This window comes from Rattus rattus, chromosome X (assembly GCF_011064425.1).
Source record: "Rattus rattus isolate New Zealand chromosome X, Rrattus_CSIRO_v1, whole genome shotgun sequence".
NCBI classification, from domain to species: domain Eukaryota; kingdom Metazoa; phylum Chordata; class Mammalia; order Rodentia; family Muridae; genus Rattus; species Rattus rattus.
In genome coordinates, this window is record NC_046172.1 from 87,448,601 (window position 1) to 87,455,493 (window position 6,893).

The 6,893-nt window shown below is 56.1% G+C and overlaps 1 long non-coding RNA gene across 1 annotated transcript in view; it reads left to right on the plus strand.

Moving 5' to 3' along the window:
* The window catches only part of LOC116889286, an 8,961-nt gene extending 6,571 nt beyond the window's left edge, over positions 1 to 2,390 (plus strand). The window contains exon 4 of the long non-coding RNA XR_004386371.1: positions 2,185 to 2,390. This is a non-coding gene — a long non-coding RNA (uncharacterized LOC116889286). The remainder of the gene's footprint in view (positions 1 to 2,184) is intronic.
* Positions 2,391 to 6,893: the final 4,503 nt, after the last annotated feature.

Here is a 6,893-nt window from a genome sequence, read left to right on the forward strand (position 1 = left end):
GTCTGGGGCTCTCTGAGGGTCCACTGCAAGAACATAGTCACGCCCCTTTGTGCTTGCCTGCCTCTGCCAGATGTTTCAGTTGCTGGGAGATGCCCTGCAGCTGAGGTTGCCTGAGATTTGCACCCTTCCTATCATCTCTGACTTGTGCTCCTACTTTTCCGTGACACTTAAACCCCTCAATACTCCCGAATCTTGTAGACAAGCTCCACCCAGCACACTCGAGTGGGGGTTTGCACACACACACACACACACACACACACACACACACACACACACACACACACACACTGCCGCCCCCACGCACTGGCCAATACACATGGACACATAGGCCGCAGACCAGAACATACAAAAGTATGTCTTGGGGAACCCCAGTGTCCTGCAGAGAGACCCATCTGAGTGTAGCAGAAGTCCTAGTGCTGGTCGGCCATGTTGGTGGCTTGTGGCGGCGGCATTTTTGTGTTTTTTGACACGGAAAGGGCGGAGGGAGAGCGCCAATGCCGACCCATGGTTAGCATTCGCAGTGCACTACTGCCATCAATCGGAATTGTTTCGAGGATTCCTCCTGCAGGCTACTTCGCCTCTCTCAACATGGCGGCGGTCCTGCTAGTGTCTAGGATGTTTCCTGATTAAACGGGAAGGACCAGGGCTTTCCGAGGGATTGGTGGCCGAGGAGAGGCCTGTGAGCCTCCATGATGCAGCTGTCCAGAGGACAGCACAGGCCACACAGGGTTTGGCTAGATGGACTCGGCGAGCCCAGCCTCCCAGGTCCTGAGCTAGGGCTGGCAGACATCTTAGGTTGGACAGGGTGCCCTGGATCCCTGTACAGGGGAATCTGCACCCAGGCCTGCAACTGGGTGTTTGCGGGCAACTTGTCCTGCCCGTCCCTGTGCACCAGATAGATCCAGGGTCCCCTGGTTTTCATTTCAGTCTCCCCAGCACCTGCCCTCCGGGAAGTCAACTCCTGACGCCCCCCAGCACCCCATGCTAGACCCAGAGACACTGGGCGAGAGGACAGGCTACACAGCTACTCCAGGCTGTCTCCAAATCTCTGGGCCAGGTAGCCTTTGGGGGTCACATGTCTTTAATCCAAATAACTCACTGTTGGCCCAAGATGACCCCACCTCAAACCCTTCCTGTGACTAGCCAGTGTCATCTCTGATTTTCCTTTCCTTTCTTTTGGAAAAGGCTCTCTCTTTGAGCTCTTCAGCAGGTGGCAAGCAGGGTCCCAGTGGGCAGTGTCAGCTCCTGGTCCTCGAATCCAGGCCTTTGGTTCTTTGGCACACTGCACCCCTGTGGCCCGGGTTGGCACTGGCCTTTGTTAGGGCTCTTGGTAGCTGTGGAGTAAAGTTCTGCCTCCTCTCTCATTGACGCTCTAGATCTGGCTGTCGAGATGATGCTGTCCCGTAATTGTCCCACACCTGTCAGGAAAAGCCCTGGATGCCCAGAACAAGCAACCTCCCTGTGTGTACCAAGCGGACTAAGAGGCCAGGGTCAGCATTGGGGCTCAGGGGAAATGTGAACACAAACAGCCAGAGGATGCTGTGCTGCCAAGGGGTTCTACTGGGGGGCGGGCTGGTAGGGTACCATCCGGGCAGGGTCCCTGGAAAGCCTCGTGGCTGTGCTGCCTCACTCCCAAGCAGGAAGCATTACTCTTGGTTCACCTTCCCTAACATCCAGGCAGATGAGTCAGAAAGAAGTATCCAAAGACACCTGGCCGTTTCTGCCTTGTCCAGGGATTTTGTGGAAGGAGAGAGATGGTTCTGGAAGGAGCAGATGTACAGTCTAGATTCTTAAAAGTCTGGGAACCAGTGTTTCTGTGTCTGTTTATGCCTCTAGGTCTCTCTCCCTCTCCCTCTCCCTCTCCCCTCCCCTCCCCTCCCCTCCCCCCCCCCTCTCCCTCTCCCTCTCCCTTCTCCCCCCCCTTCCGTGTCTCTGTGTCTGTCTCTTTGTGCTTTTGTGACTATGAATCTATGGGTTGTGTGAGCCCAGGTCTGGATCAAGGCCGAGAGTGTTTGTTGTGAAGCAGGTCAGTGAGAGTCCACGTTGTAGCAGTCCTTTCTGGGCTGAGGTCAGCGGTGTGTGAGAAGGACAGGTTGGATTGTGAGGGGAAGCCTTAAGCCCGCATGCCTGGCTTGGGGTGGTATATTCATTCTTTCTTTGGATATGTCCTCGTCTTCTGCTCAGGGTGCCGGGCGACCTGGAGTTGGGATTGCGGACTTGATCTTCCCGGACCTTCTGAGGCCTCGGTCGTGGACAGATGGCGGCTGGATGACTCTTTGGCCCAGCATCAGCCTAAAGTCCCATTGAAGGGATGCAAGAGATAGCAAGCTGTGTGCACGAGTAAGTAGGACGAGGTTTCCTGGGCTCTTCTTGTCATCTCCCATCGGAGCAGGGGCTCAGGCCAGGGAAACTGAAGGCCTGTCAGTCACACACAACAGCCCACCCCATGGCACCAGGTCCACTGGAGAGCCTCCTCCTGCCTGGTGGGAAGGCAGTGCTGTGCCTAGTGCCCCACAGAGCAGTCTGGTGGCCTCCAGCAGCCCTCGTCTCCTCTCGGGTCATCCTGTGAGGGCCTTCTTGGGTGGCTGCCTTGATTAGAAAGTTGAGTGTGCCCTGGGAGCTTGGAGTTTGCACCCTGAAGAAGGAAGAGAAGGTGCTGCCTACAGTATTAGACAGCCGTGTGGGCGGAGTCAGGCAGGCAGCTGCTGGTTCCCTGGGCCCGCCCACCTCAGACCAGTGGCCTTTCTGGGCACTTAGTGGGCAGTGTCAGCTCCTGGATATCAAGTCGAGGCATTTCTTTCTTTCTTTCTGAGGCTCCGCCCCTACGATCCACATTGGCACTGACCTTGTGTGGGGCTCTCTGAGGGTCCACTGCAAGAACATAGTCACGCCCCTTTGTGCTTGCCTGCCTCTGCCAGATGTTTCAGTTGCTGGGAGATGCCCTGCAGCTGAGGTTGCCTGAGATTTGCACCCTTCCTATCATCTCTGACTTGTGCTCCTACTTTTCCGTGACACTTAAACCCCTCAATACTCCCGAATCTTCTAGACAAGCTCCACCCAGCACACTCGAGTGGGGGTTTGCACACACACACACACACACACACACACACACACACACACACACACACTGCCGCCCCCACGCACTGGCCAATACACATGGACACATAGGCCGCAGACCAGAACATACAAAAGTATGTCTTGGGGAACCCCAGTGTCCTGCAGAGAGACCCATCTGAGTGTAGCAGAAGTCCTAGTGCTGGTCGGCCATGTTGGTGGCTTGTGGCGGCGGCATTTTTGTGTTTTTTGACACGGAAAGGGCGGAGGGAGAGCGCCAATGCCGACCCATGGTTAGCATTCGCAGTGCACTACTGCCATCAAGCGGAATTGTTTCGAGGATTCCTCCTGCAGGCTACTTCGCCTCTCTCAACATGGCGGCGGTCCTGCTAGTGTCTAGGATGTTTCCTGATTAAACGGGAAGGACCAGGGCTTTCCGAGGGATTGGTGGCGAGGGGAGGCCTGTGAGCCTCCATGATGCAGCTGTCCAGAGGACAGCACAGGCCCACAGGGTTTGGCTAGATGGACTCGGCGAGCCCAGCCTCCCAGGTCCTGAGCTAGGGCTGGCAGACATCTTAGGTTGGACAGGGTGCCCTGGATCCCTGTACAGGGGAATCTGCACCCAGGCCTGCAACTGGGTGTTTGCGGGCAACTTGTCCTGCCCGTCCCTGTGCACCAGATAGATCCAGGGTCCCCTGGTTTTCATTTCAGTCTCCCCAGCACCTGCCCTCCGGGAAGTCAACTCCTGACGCCCCCCAGCACCCCATGCTAGACCCAGAGACACTGGGCGAGAGGACAGGCTACACAGCTACTCCAGGCTGTCTCCAAATCTCTGGGCCAGGTAGCCTTTGGGGGTCACATGTCTTTAATCCAAATAACTCACTGTCGGCCCAAGATGACCCCACCTCAAACCCTTCCTGTGACTAGCCAGTGTCATCTCTGATTTTCCTTTCCTTTCTTTTGGAAAAGGCTCTCTCTTTGAGCTCTTCAGCAGGTGGCAAGCAGGGTCCCAGTGGGCAGTGTCAGCTCCTGGTCCTCGAATCCAGGCCTTTGGTTCTTTGGCACACTGCACCCCTGTGGCCCGGGTTGGCACTGGCCTTTGTTAGGGCTCTTGGTAGCTGTGGAGTAAAGTTCTGCCTCCTCTCTCATTGACGCTCTAGATCTGGCTGTCGAGATGATGCTGTCCCGTAATTGTCCCACACCTGTCAGGAAAAGCCCTGGATGCCCAGAACAAGCAACCTCCCTGTGTGTACCAAGCGGACTAAGAGGCCAGGGTCAGCATTGGGGCTCAGGGGAAATGTGAACACAAACAGCCAGAGGATGCTGTGCTGCCAAGGGGGTTCTACGCAGGGCGGGCTGGTAGGGTACCATCCGGGCAGGGTCCCTGGAAAGCCTCGTGGCTGTGCTGCCTCACTCCCAAGCAGGAAGCATTACTCTTGGTTCACCTTCCCTAACATCCAGGCAGATGAGTCAGAAAGAAGTATCCAAAGACACCTGGCCGTTTCTGCCTTGTCCAGGGATTTTGTGGAAGGAGAGAGATGGTTCTGGAAGGAGCAGATGTACAGTCTAGATTCTTAAAAGTCTGGGAACCAGTGTTTCTGTGTCTGTTTATGCCTCTAGGTCTCTCTCCTCTCCCTCTCCCCCCCTCTCCCTCCCCCTCCCCTCCCCCTCCCCTCCCTCTCCCTCTCCTCTCCCTTACCCCCTTCCGTGTCTCTGTGTCTGTCTCTTTGTGCTTTTGTGACTATGAATCTATGGGTTGTGTGAGCCCAGGTCTGGATCAAGGCCGAGAGTGTTTGTTGTGAAGCAGGTCAGTGAGAGTCCACGTTGTAGCAGTCCTTTCTGGGCTGAGGTCAGCGTTGTGTGAGAAGGACAGGTTGGATTGTGAGGGGAAGCCTTAAGCCCGCATGCCTGGCTTGGGGTGGTATATTCATTCTTTCTTTGGATATGTCCTCGTCTTCTGCTCAGGGTGCGGGCGACCTGGAGTTGGGATGCGGACTTGATCTTCCCGGACCTTCTGAGGCCTCGGTCGTGGACAGATGGCGGCTGGATGACTCTTTGGCCCAGCATCAGCCTAAAGTCCCATTGAAGGGATGCAAGAGATAGCAAGCTGTGTGCACGAGTAAAGGGGCGAGGTTTCCTGGGCTCTTCTTGTCATCTCCCATCGGACGGGGGGCTCAGGCCAGGGAAACTGAAGGCCTGTCAGTCACACACAACAGCCCACCCCATGGCACCAGGTCCACTGGAGAGCCTCCTCCTGCCTGGTGGGAAGGCAGTGCTGTGCCTAGTGCCCCACAGAGCAGTCTGGTGGCCTCCAGCAGCCCTCGTCTCCTCTCGGGTCATCCTGTGAGGGCCTTCTTGGGTGGCTGCCTTGATTAGAAAGTTGAGTGTGCCCTGGGAGCTTGGAGTTTGCACCCTGAAGAAGGAAGAGAAGGTGCTGCCTACAGTATTAGACAGCCGTGTGGGCGGAGTCAGGCAGGCAGCTGCTGGTTCCCTGGGCCCGCCCACCTCAGACCAGTGGCCTTTCTGGGCACTTAGTGGGCAGTGTCAGCTCCTGGATATCAAGTCGAGGCATTTCTTTCTTTCTTTCTGAGGCTCCGCCCCTACGATCCACATTGGCACTGACCTTGTGTGGGGCTCTCTGAGGGTCCACTGCAAGAACATAGTCACGCCCCTTTGTGCTTGCCTGCCTCTGCCAGATGTTTCAGTTGCTGGGAGATGCCCTGCAGCTGAGGTTGCCTGAGATTTGCACCCTTCCTATCATCTCTGACTTGTGCTCCTACTTTTCCGTGACACTTAAACCCCTCAATACTCCCGAATCTTGTAGACAAGCTCCACCCAGCACACTCGAGTGGGGGTTTGCACACACACACACACACACACACACACACACACACACACACACAATCCCCCCCCCACACACTCGCCAATACACACAGACACATAGGCCGCAGACCAGAACATACAAAAGTATGTCTTGGGGAACCCCAGTGTCCTGCAGAGACCCATCTGAGTGTAGCAGAAGTCCTAGTGCTGGTCGGCCATGTTGGTGGCTTGTGGCATGTGTGCATTTTTGTGTTTTTTGACACGGAAAGAGGAGGGAGGAGGCCAATGCCGACCCATGGTTAGCATTCGTGCAGTGCACTACTGCCATCAATCGGAATTGTTTTGAGGGATTCCTCCTGCAGGCTACCGCCTCTCTCAACATGGCGGCGGTCCTGCTAGTGTCTAGGATGTTTCCTGATTAAGCGGGAAGGACCAGGGCTTTCCGAGGGATTGGTGGCGAGGAGAGGCCTGTGAGCCTCCATGATGCAGCTGTCAGAGGACAGCACAGGCCCACAGGGTTTGGCTAGATGGACTCGGCGAGCCCAGCCTCCCAGGTCCTGAGCTAGGGCTGGCAGACATCTTAGGTTGGACAGGGTGCCCTGGATCCCTGTACAGGGAATCTGCACCCAGGCCTGCAACTGGGTGTTTTGGGCAACTTGTCCTGCCGTCCCTGTGCACCAGATAGATCCAGGGTCCCCTGGTTTCATTTCAGTCTCCCCAGCACCTGCCCTCCGGGAAGTCAACTCCTGGCCCCCAGCACCCCATGCTAGACCCAGAGACACTGGGCGAGAGGACAGGCTACACAGCTACTCCAGGCTGTCTCCAAATCTCTGGGCCAGGTAGCCTTTGGGGGTCACATGTCTTTAATCCAAATAACTCACTGTCGGCCCAAGATGACCCCACCTCAACCCTTCCTGTGACTAGCCAGTGTCATCTCTGATTTTCCTTTCCTTTCTTTTGGAAAAGGCTCTCTCTTTGAGCTCTTCAGCAGGTGGCAAGCAGGGTCCCAGTGGGCA